Source organism: Cebus imitator, unplaced genomic scaffold, assembly GCF_001604975.1.
Source record: "Cebus imitator isolate Cc_AM_T3 unplaced genomic scaffold, Cebus_imitator-1.0 Scaffold63, whole genome shotgun sequence".
In the NCBI taxonomy this organism is placed as follows: Eukaryota; Metazoa; Chordata; class Mammalia; order Primates; family Cebidae; genus Cebus; species Cebus imitator.
The window spans coordinates 4,757,754-4,770,067 of NW_016107378.1; the positions used below are offsets into that span (position 1 = coordinate 4,757,754).

Sequence of the window (12,314 nt, forward strand, 5' to 3'; positions counted from 1 at the left end):
CCAAAAATATCAACAAATATTAATGTCAGAACTACACTCATTTGTCAATTGCAACCATAGGTTGTCTATGAACAGGACAGTTTGACAAAAATCAACAAAAGCATTCTTGGAGAATCAATTCACTATATGGAATTTATAATAAAAAGTACTGTATACTGGCCAGGCGCAGTGGCTCACGCCTATAATCCCAGCACTTTGGGAGGCCAAGGCGGGTGGATCACGAGATCAAGAGATCGAGACCATCCTGGCCAACATGGTGAAACCCTGTCTCCACTAAAAATACAAAAATTAGCTGGGCATGGTGGCGCATGCCTGTAGTCCCAGTTACTCGGGAGGCTGAGGCAGAAGAATTGTTTGAACCCAGGAGGCAGAGGTTGCAGTGAGCCAAGATCCTGCCATTGTACTCCAGCCTGGGTAACGAGAGTGAAACTCTGTCTCAAAAAAAAAAAGTACTGTATACTTTATTATTTGTAAATTCTGTGCTGCATTCCTTTATATCAGTAAGCTTTATAATTAACTTACATACATACATACAACTTTTTTATCAAGCCGGTTGTTATACCTTTACAAGCATGTTATTGATTTCATTTAGCCATAACACAGACATATAATAACATATATTATTATTATTATTATAAATGTTTTGTGGAAAGGAAATGGAGAATCAGAAAAATTAATGAACTTGCTCAAGCTCAGACCTGACTGTCTCCAAAGCCCGAACTTTTATCCACCACACAGTGAAAGCAGCTCTCCCAATACAACAACGCTCAGAGCCATGTCCCTCCATTGCTAGGAGGCATCTTAGAATTCATCTTAGTCAATGTCTCTCCCACCTCTATTTTATAGACAGGGAAACTGAGTCTCAGAGAAGGGAGAGAGTCTCGCCCAAAGTCAACGCCTGGTTGCTAGCAGAGCCAAGACATGTTCTTATTAGGAGCTTCGCCTCTGCCCTGAGAGACACCCAGAGAGGTTTTCAGTGGCCTCTTTCCCTCCCACTGCACTAGCCCCAACCACACAGCAGGCCTGGCACAGAGGGGCACCCAAGAAACGTTTTCCCAACCAAGCCAGAGTGAATCTTCCTGCACACACTCAGGTTAAAAAGGGCTATCAAGATACTTTCTCTAAATCAAATAAAAATTTTCTTCCAACCCTCCATCCAGCAGGCCTGGCCAGAAAATCAGTCTGAACTATCCTTGGTTCACCTGGGAGACCAGGAGGATTCCTTGGGGATCAGCAAATGGGAAGGGGTAGGGGGCCTGTAGTTGCCCCTTGTCATGGTAGCCCTGTCCCTTCACCAAGAACCATTCTGGGTGTAGCAGTTTCAGTGAGCCATCATTCCCAGGCCATTGGGTTGCCCAGCCACCATTCCGAGGCCAGGTAAGTGGATTTTTCCAGACACAAAGTCAGATGCTCACACACATGTTCACACACATCTAAACACTGGCATAGGCACACAGAGACACACACTGAGAATCTACTCACACCAACATGGACACCCCACACCTTGACACGCCACACAGACACCACACCAGACACCCCAAACACACACCTTATAACACACACTGAAGTGCCCAGCCCCATGCACAAATGGACTTCTGTCTACACCACACACTCACACACAATGACACAAGCACGGATATTTGCTGAGATTCCCACTGAAACACTGCAAAAACATGCACACACACTTCTAAACACATTCTCAGGCTGTCATCAGACATACACACTGTGACCCCCAGCCAGAAGAGTGACACACACACCGCATTCACAAGGATGCACACACTCCCACACAAGCACACAGACCTGCCCAGACAGAAGCACGCCTGCATCGAGACAGCACAGACACACACCCAAGGTTAGGCTCACACCTTGACATACCCAGCCTCACAAACAAATGCAGATGGTTTGCACACCCAGACACCAGCACACGCTGCACACAGGCTGAGAGACAGCATGGGCTCTCGCACGCACGTGCACACATGTCCCACGTCTGCACCCACGGAGCCCGCAGGCGGTCCCCAGCCTGTGCTGTTCCCTGGTCCATGCTGCCACACAGTGGAGAGGCGGCATCCTCCCCGGCACCCTCTCCCACCCCTGCCCGGGCAGTCATGTGCATGAAAAGACAAAAATATAGATGGGGTGGGGGAGGCGCGTAGCGAGGAGGGGAAGGGGCAAAAGATGAAATAATAATACTGCTGGGTTTGTTCATTTCGGTGATAATTAGCGGCGCATTCACGCCGCCTCACCGGCCGCTCCCGGCTGGTCCCGCGTGATGGATGCCTGGTGGTGCTGAATGCAAATTAGCATAATTTCATTACCGAGGGACCCGTGAAAAGGTTCAATTATAGAGCAATCTCATTAATACCAGGGCTTGTTAAACTAATAGAAAGAGACAGGCCCCGCAGCTCTGAGAGGTAGACATGTGCTCAGAATGCAATTAATGCTGAAACCCCAATACCTGGGCCACACCTCACTCCCTAGGACCTGCCCCGGTGCCCGGCACACTTGGGCTCCCTGAGGAACAAGGGTTCTGGTCTCAGCAGCCTAGATCATGTCAGAAAAGCAAAGCATCCAGCTGGGTCAGCCTTGCCAATCATCTAGTTCACGGTTACAGATGGGGAAACTGAGGCCCACAGTGGGGAAGTGGCTTGTCCAAGGTGTGTGGTATGATAGAGGGAGCAGAGAAGTAAGGAGAGACATTCTGGTGGGGGTAAAGTAATGTTCATCCCTGCTTTACTGCCTGGCTCCATGACACATCACCTGTCAGGAGCTGCTCAACAGTGACTCGGTTTCTCCATTATAATGGGATCCCCTTGGGGACACTCAGCATTCTTTTATCTTCCCCTAAAGTTTCTCAAGGCAAATGCACCTGCCTCAGCCTTTTTACCAGCTTGACTCAGCCACTGTCACCCCCAGCTTCTTGAGATGGGGGCCCTGTCAGAGCCGGGTGAGTCGAAGCCATGGTCCATTTGGGGAAACAGCTTCAGCACCATCCTCTCCATCCTCACTTTCATCCCACCCCCTTCCCACAGCCAGCACCCAAGTCTAAGAACTAGAAAATCTGGAAGAAACAGCTCTCATTGAGGGAGGAACCTTCCTTTCCTCTCTGGACTCTTGAGAATGGGATAAAAAGGCTGGCACCTTCTGCCTTTAGCCTAAGAAGCTTTCTTAGGGATGTTAAAATCATCCCCTTATTTGACTTCAGCAAAAAATGGGTGGTACCTTAACCACCCTCCCCAAAGAACCCTTGGCAATGACCTCATGCCCTGGCTCTCTTTCCCATCCTAGAATTGTACACACACTGAGCTGGATCATATGAATTTGCTGTATTTTTTATCACCTCTGTAATATTTGATTTTTTTCTGGAATTGTAAGTAAAACAGCACAAGTCCCAAAATACCCCCAAGCTGGAGAATGACTCACACTGTATATTACTGAACACATAAAAATATGCAGTGACTCAGAAGGGCTCAGCAGAAGCAACAAACCCCACAAAAGACCCCATTGTTCATATTTATAGGTAAAGGGGAGGGAGCTAAGTGGTTGCAAACTCAGAGGACGGATTCAGGCTTTGACTGCTGACACTTGTCAAGCTGCCTGTCAGTCCTTGGTGTGATTTGGTTCTCTCTCTTTCTAATGATACAATGAAGCCAGACAATTTCATAAGAAGAACAAGCCCACTGGAGACCTTCATTTCTATTTCAAAGTGATGATACGGAAGGAGTGGCGAGGCAACATTAGAAACCCTTGGGCCATAAGACCCCAAGAAGCCGAATGTCTTCAGGAAAGCCACAGGATTTCTGACCAGGCTGAAACTCCCTCTCCTTGCTAGTGGCTGTGGCAGAGCCTGGGATGGGAGACAGAACACGAGAGAAAACACTGAGTGGAATAATGGAATGGAGGTCGGAGACCCAAGGCCCAGCGTCCTATGACGCTGGTGACTGGCTGGTCCCTGCAGGCATGTGATTGACCATCAGGAGAGGGGGCTTGAAGCGCTGCCGGGGGCCAAGGACATGGAGACCCTTATCTTACCCACAAGAGCTTTGAAAGCTTCAGGTGATGCTTCTAGCATTCCATGACCAAGAAACAAAGGGCAGGTCTAGTCCTCCAAGTTAGAAAATTAACCACTAGAAGCACTGAAAATTAATAATGGGAGAATGTGGGGGAGTGGAGGGGCTATGAGTGGGAGCAAAATTCTCATCCATCATCTTGGAAAGTCAATAGATAATGTCCGAAACTGATGAATCAGGAAATAGTGGCAGACACGCATTATTTAAAGATATGGGGCACTGGTGTGGAGACAAGCCTAGAAGTTAATGTAGAGGCCTCTGGGGAGCATGCATGGGTAGGGAAGCGTGGGGAAAGGTGCTGGCCTTTGTTTAATATTTTATTAAAGAGCTTTTGTTTATGCTCCTGACTGTGCCTCCAATTCACCCATCCCCATCATGCTGGTTTTACTGACTCCCTAAAAACTCGGATAAGAGGGCTTGCCTGTGTGTGTGCTTATGTGTATGTGTGTACCCATTTGCACCTCTGCCATGCGTCCCATAAATCACCACTGGGGGGAGAGTGACGCAGCCTCTATTCCATCTGGGCCTCAGATTTTCTTATCTGCCTAATGAGAAGCTCGAATGAGGGCCCTTTCCTCTGATAGACTGAGGTTTTGTGTTAACAGAGTTTAAAGTCAAAAGACCCAGATTCTAATCCTGCTTCTGCCACTTCCCAGCTGTATGTTCTTTAACAAGTCACTCGACCTCTCTGTGACTATTTTGTTCTCTCTAAAATGAGCCAGCTGATGGGAGCTGTGCACATCTGTGGAGTTGCTGCAGCCACATCCTTGGTTTTCAGCCTCCCTGGACTCACATGACACACCTCTGCCTCCCATTCCATCACCTCCATCACCCCACTCTGTCTTCCTTTCCCTTATCTCCTCTCTGATTCTTAGTGACCTTTGGCAAGAAGTAGACTATAAGCTCAAACCACAGTGAAAGATCAGGAGATGAAAAAGAACAAGGTTAGAAAGGCAGATGGGCAGATGGATGGTAGAAGATGGGGCACAAGTGTGGCTCTGAGTTAGAATTATTTGGGCTGAGAGCAACAAAACCCATTTCAAACTGGCTCCAGCAAAAAGGAGAGAGAGAAAGAGAGAGGGAGAGGAGAGAGGAGAGAGGAGAGAGGAGGGAGAGAGGGAGGGAGGGAGGGAGGGAGGGAGGGAGAGAGAGAGAGAGAGAGAGAGGGAATGAATTGATTGATTGGCTTATGTAACTGGGAGCCCAACACCATCTTCAGGCATGGATGGATTCAGAGGTTCAAGCAGTGTCCTCAAGAACCCACCCCTCTTTCCACATCTCAGATCTCCTCTGCATCAGCTCTGGCACAGGCAGGCCGGCTCCCAGTGACAGGAAGGACGGTCCTTCAGCTGCTTGATTGCAGAAGATTCTCTCTCTCCCAGCATACCTAGCAATCCCACCAGAAGGAACTCCAATTGGCCCTCGTCAAATCACATGTTCAGTTCTGGACCAATCCTGTTTCCAGGCAGGCAAGGTCTCCTGATTGGCCTACAAGAGTCACATGATCTGTCCTGGGGGAGGGAGGCATTACCCTTGGTTGGCAGCCCCCCTGGAGATGGGAAGAGGGGTCCCCAAAGGAGGCGAGGGGAATAAGGGACAAATACCTAAAGGCCATGTCCAGTGCCAAGATTTTCAATTCAGAAATGAGATCTGGGGAAGGAAGGCAAATCCTGCATATGCTGGACTGACAGTGGGACAAGCAGCAGAGACCTTTGGCAGCCCCTGGGGATGCGGGTTCGAGTTTGAGGGTGAGGTGGAGCCAGTCTGCAGGAAAAGGCCGCAGTGCCAGGGGAGCAGAGGCCCCAAGTGCACCTCACAGTTCAGAGGTCAGAGCCATGCCGCAGCCAGCTCCCGGGTTCCCAGCTCCTGGCTCAGATGTCCCAGAGGAAGGCCAGTGGAACTCTATTGGCTAGGTCGGCATGGAGGACCCTGGTCCCCCGTCCCCAGCACCTGTCACCCAACTTGATGAGGGAGATGAGGAAGGGTCACGGTTAGGCTCCCACCAGTCTTGCCCCTGATGCTTCAATGAACATGTCCACTGGCCCAGGCTGCAGCTCTTCCTGGCCTTGGCCTGGGGTGGAGAGGGACTTGATGAACCTGTTCACTGAGAGCTCAGTGTCTACTAGGCACTTTAGTCGCATGATCTCATTTGATCCTTATTTCAACTCAGTCTAATTCCTATTTTGCAGATAAGGAAATTGAGGCTCAGAGATGTTAAAAAAAGACGTTAAATAACCTGCCACGGATCTCACAGGAAGTGCTGAATCCATCAAACTGAAGACCCTATGCTCTAAACCACTAGGCTTTATTGCATATTTTAAAAATTATGTTTATATTTACCTGCCTATAAATATTTTTGTAGTTCTTACCAGGGGGCAGGAACTCTCCAAAGCACTTCACATGCATCAAGCATTTTCATCCTCACATATTCCCATGAGGTTGATACTTTTGTTACACCCATTTTACAGTTAAGGAAACTGAGGCACAGTGAAATCAAGCGACTTGCTCAAGCTCTTACAGCTAGTAAGTGTCAGAGCTCTGGCACCCAGGCGTGTGGATGCAGAGTCTGAACTTTTGCCAGTGCCCGACTGTGCTCCTGGGGGGGTGCCTCCGATAGCCCTCCGAGTTAAGTGCTAGCCAGGCAAGTGCTGTGAGCTTTGCTGAATGGCTTCCGTCTGGCACAGAAGGTTATACGGGGGATTCAGCACACTAACTGCCCCAAAGCCCTGAAGTCAGCTTTCCTGAAAAGGCCCAGGGCCAAGATTCTCCTTGCCTCCATCTCTTCATTGTTGAAAGGGGCTCGGACTTGGGCCAGAGACGCATTGCTGCACACAGCAGGAGAGAATGAGAACTGCACAGCAAAACAGAGACATAGAGGCAAAGAGAGGCATGCAAAGAGGAGAGACAGCCCTGCAGAACCTGGGGGATGCAGGCAGCCCTGCCACCATTACCAGAGCACAATGAGGCAAGTCTCCCAGCCGGGCAGGAGAGAGAGGCAGCTGGAGGCTTCGGCAGTCCAGCTTACTGTGCATTCCCACTGACCCCCTGCCCAGCTTGCCTTCAGCACATTTTGTGGAGACCTTAGGGGGTCCACAGAGCTTTCTTCCCTCCAGGACAGAATAGAAAGGGAAGTGGAGTGGGCATTGCTTGGAGATAAAGATATGGCCTCATATGAGACATGACCCCAACTTCAGCTGCTGTCCCTGACCCCGAGACTGCCCTTCCAGAACACAAAAGCCCTTCTTGCCATCAGACCTGCTCCCACACCTGCTCTAGCTCCGAGATGCCCCAGCAGAAAGTCTGCACATCCCAGCTGACATTCTCGGACTCCACTGCTTCTCCTCAATACTCTACCACTTCCTCTACACTCAGCCAGTGTGCCCACACCGTCCCTATCCACCCTTTAAATCGGTCCATGCCCTACACAGGAAACACCCTTCCCACCACCATGCCCCAAGTCTGATCTGTCCTTCAAAGCCTGGCTCCAGTGTGGGGCTGCCCAGGCTTGCCCAGCACTCACCCCTGCATCCTTCCTCTCCCTCAGGTTCCCCTGCCTGGCTTCCCCCAGCTCTGCTTCTTCAGCAGTCTGCTCCTTTACACCCAGCCATCTGCCAAGCTCGCTAGGGCTCCCTTCTGTGCTTCAGTTCCCACATCTGCATATGTGAATAAGGAGAGTATTTACATCACAAGATGGCAGTGAGGGTTACAATTAGAGAACTCAGGTAAAATGCTTAGAACGGAGCCTGAGACTTGGTAAGAACTCAGTAAATGTTGTATTGTTGTCATTAGTGCTATCTAGGAGGATATGGCAAGCTGTATTTTCCAAAATATTTTCAGTCCCATGTGCTTGTGAAAAGAACATCATCACATCCCATCCAGAATTGGAAAGGCCCGGTGTGTGACTTATGCCTGTAATCCCAGCACTTAGGCACAGGGATTGCTTGAGCCCAGGAGTTCGAGACCAGCCTGAGCACCATGGGGAGATCCCATCTCTGCTACATAAATACATATATATATATATATATATATATATATATATATATATAATTTTAAAAAGGAAAAAGAATTGGAGGAGTTACAGTCTATTTCTATTTCCTTAAAACTCACTAAAAAAAAAGTGACGCTATGTGACTTCTAAGGCCAGGACATAGATACAGCTTCTCTCTCTCTCCCCTCTCCCCTTCCCCCCACCTCAACCCGGATTTCTCTCCTTCTTCTTACCCTTGGAACCCAGGCTCCACATTGTAAGGAAGGCCAGTCGCATAGACAGACCACATGGTGAGTTCCAGCTGGCTGCCCCAGCCAAGGCTTCAGCCAACAACCAAGATTAACCACAGCCATGGGTATCAATAAGCCTTCAAATGAGTCCAGCACCCAGCAGAATAATGCCCCCTCCCATCTCACAAAGATCTCCACACCCTATTTCCTGGAACCTGGGAATCTGCTATACTACACGGCAAGCAGAACTGGCAGACGGAATTTAGGGTATGGGCCTTGATATGGGGAGGGCAGCCTGGATTACACAGGTGGACCCGATCTACGCACATGAGCTTTTATAAAGGCAAAAAAACTTTCCCCAGCTTCCAGATAGCTGGCAAACAGAATTGGAGTGGCAGAGAGATTTAATCAAGAAGGGCAGAAGAGACTTAAAAGCAAGAGAGGCTCAGCCTGCCATGGCTAGCTTTGAAAATGGAGGAATGGGGCTCCAAGCCAAGGGATGCAGGCTGCCTCTTCATTGGAGTACTGCCAGCAAGAAAACAGCCCAGCAATTGCAAGGAAATTAATTTTCCCAACAGCCTGAATGAGCCAGAAAATGGACTCTCCCCTGCTATGCCCTGAGTTCAGCCTTGCGAGACTCTAAGCAGAGACCAACTTGAGCCTGCAGGACATCCCACCCATAAGAATTGTAGGATAATGAACTGGGGTGGTTTTAGGTCTCCGTGTTTGTGGTAATTTGTCACAGCAGCAGTTGAAAATACAGCAGCCATCAAGATTTTCTTCTGAGGCCCTCGATATCAGGGAACAGAGACAAGCTCTCTTCCCACTCCTGACCTGCAGAGAAGGTGAAGAAATGGCTGTTTTCTGCCACCAGTTTAGGTATGACGCAGGCTTAGTAGCTGAATCAGGGCTTCCAACCCCTTTCCCAGAAGGAACTGCTGTGTCCTCTGCAATCACCAAACCACAGTCTCTTCATCCATAAAATAAGAATAGGAACCATTAAAGAGGCAACTTGTATGCATTGCTAAGAAAAGGCAGCAGGCTGGATTTTTTTTTTTTTTNAGACAGAATCTTGCTCTGTCACCAGGCTGCAGTGCAGTGGCATGATCTTGGCTCACTGCAACCTCCGCCTCCCGGTTTCAAGCAATTCTCCTGCCTCAGCCTCCTGAGTAGCTAGGTCTACAGGCATGCACGACTACACCTAGGTATTTTTTGTATTTTTAGTAGAGATGGGGGTCTCACCATGTTGGCCAGGATGGTCTCGATCTTCTCACCTTATGATCTTCCCACCTTGACCTCCTAAAGTGCTGGGATTACAAGCATGAGCCACCGCGCCCAGCCCAGGCTGGACTTTTTAAGAGAAGAGTTGATGACCAACTTACATCATACAATTTCATTTTGTGAAATAAAAACCCTGTGTTGCCACAATGAAATACTACTTTACACCCATTAAGATAGCTATTATCAAAAAAAAGGAGAAAATAACAAGGACTGGAGAAATTAGAAGCTTTGCACCTTGCTAGTGACAAAGAGAAATGGTTTGGCCACTGTGGAATATGGTACATAGGTTCCAAAGACATTAAACACAGAATTATATGGATTTATTCATTCCACTCTGGGCATATACCCAAAAGAATTGAAAGCAGGAATTCAGACAGATAGACAGATATCTGTACCCCCATGTTCACAGTAGCCAAAAGGTGGAAACAACTCAAATGCCATTGATGAGTGAGTGGATCTTTTTAAATGTGGCATATCCAGACAATCGAATATTATTCAGCCTAATAAAGGAATAAAATTCTGACACATGCAATAACATGGATGAATATCGAAATTATTAGGCCAAGTTAAATAAGCCAGACACAGAAAGACAAATATTGTATGATTCCACTTACAAGAGATACTGAGAGTCATCAAATTGACAGCTATAGAAAGTGCATGGTTGTTGCCAGGGTCTTGGAGAGAGGGCCGTGGGGAGTTACTATTTAATGGGAACAGAGTCTGAGTTGAAGAAGATGAAAAAGTTCTGGAGAAGGATGGCATTAATGGTAAAAATAGTAACTTGTATATTATGTCTATTCTCCTACACTATTTTTTAAGACCACTATATGCACATATTGTTTGTACCTGCCTTGCAGAAAGTCGAAAAGGATGCCTTCAACGTTACTCAAGATAGTCACTATAAGGGGTGGGGGCATGGAACGGGAGGCAGGAATTCCACTTTTTACTTTATATACCTACATGCTCTCTAACCATCTTACAAGGAACAAGCATTAAATTTGCAATAATCATATAACCAATGTGTATTTTTCAATGGTGACCACAACACCCACCTCAAAGAGAAAATGTGAGGATTAATATTCTCACTGTAAGAAAAGCAGCGACCCAGGCCTGGAGTGGAGTTCTCATACAGAAAATATAAAAATCCCTTCCCTTCCTTTTTTCTGTCGTGAGAATGTGCACGCTGTACAGAACAGCCCAACAGAGGGTTGAGGCTGAAGCTGTCCATCTTACTGTCCGCATCCCAGGAAGCCCAGCCCAAGCCTGGTAATCCCATCTGATCATGACGCAGGGAACCCCTCAGCATCTCTGCAATTCAACAGGAGTGTTTATTCTTGAGTATGAGGAAGGAAAACATGATTCTTTCTAGGTGATCACATTATTAGGGACAACAATTGCTGACTTCTGGATCATTACTAAAAACCCAGAAAAGCTCTGAAAAGATCATTTCACTCATCCCTCTGTTCTCTTGCCCTGATGCCCTCATCCACAAAGAGAATTCCTTTACTCTTCGCTTTGAATATGCCATAGTACTTTTCACTTCCTAGAAGTCCTTCACAAAGTCTAGTCCAAGTCTCTTATGCTGCTGCCAAAAGAAAGTCTTTACCTTTGTAAACTAGTAGCCACTGCCCAGCACAAAAGAAACTTTACAGATATTTTTCCCATTAGAACTAGAGCCTGTTCCATGTACACCACCCAAGGAGCATAGTAAATATCTTCAGTTCAGCAGTGTATTAGTCAGGGCTCTCCAGAGAAAGAAGCAATAGTGTGTGTGTGTGTGTGTGTGTGTGTGTGTGTGTGTGTGTGTGTGTGCGCGCGCGCACACGTGCGCGTGCGTGTGTGTGTGTGTGTGTGTGTGTGTAGATAGATAAAGCAATTTATTATAAAGAATTGTCTCACACAATTATGGAGACCGGTAAGTCCAAATCTGCAGTGTGGCTGGCAGGTGCAGTCAACAGTGCAGATGAAGTCCTTAAGCAATCTGCTGGACAATTCCTCCTTACTTGGCAGAGCACCAGCCTTTATTTTTATTCAGGTCTTCAGCTGATTGGATGAGGCCCATCTACATTTATAGAGGGCAGTTGGCTGTACTCAGTCTACCAATTTAAATGTTAATGTCATCAAGAAACAGCCTCACAGAAGTAGCCACAATAATGTTTGACCGAATATCTGGGTACCCTGTAGCCCAGTCAAGTTGACACATAGAGTTAATCATCACAAGTAGGTAGAATATGGGTTGCCAGACATCCAAGGCAGTGATATTGATCAAGCTGGCAATATGGCACATGGAATGCCCCTAATCACCAGCCCGGCCTCTGGGCCCATAAAACCAGGAGCTGTACATAAGATGGGGTAGATGTCAATCTGGGGTTGGCAGGATCCCCATCCTAGGCAAAACTTTCGTCACTTGTAAGCTCAGCCCTTTCTGATGAGCCCACACCAACCACCCTTTGAGTTTCTGTCCCCATCAACAGCCTGTTTTTCTTCTGTCAGAGCCTGTTTCTTAGACTGTGCAGACCCCCATCTTTCTATTTAACTAAATACCCAGTGATTATGAATATGAGTTCTACATTGAAGGAGTGAGGATTCAAAAGGCAGCTCTGCCACTTATGACTTTGCAATCTTGAGAAAGTTCCTTAACCTCTCTGTGCCTGGGTTTTCCTATTTATAAATTGGAAATAAGTAATAATGGCATTCACTTCACAGAGTGTTATGAGAAACCAATGAAATAACACATATATTGTGCTT

The 12,314-nt window shown here is 47.4% G+C and overlaps 1 long non-coding RNA gene across 1 annotated transcript in view; it reads left to right on the forward strand.

The window, feature by feature from the left end:
* The window catches only part of LOC108305465, a 29,783-nt gene extending 20,783 nt beyond the window's left edge, over positions 1–9,000 (forward strand). The window contains exon 2 of the long non-coding RNA XR_001825750.1: positions 8,302–9,000. This is a non-coding gene — a long non-coding RNA (uncharacterized LOC108305465). The remainder of the gene's footprint in view (positions 1–8,301) is intronic.
* The last annotated feature ends 3,314 nt before the right edge of the window (positions 9,001–12,314 follow it).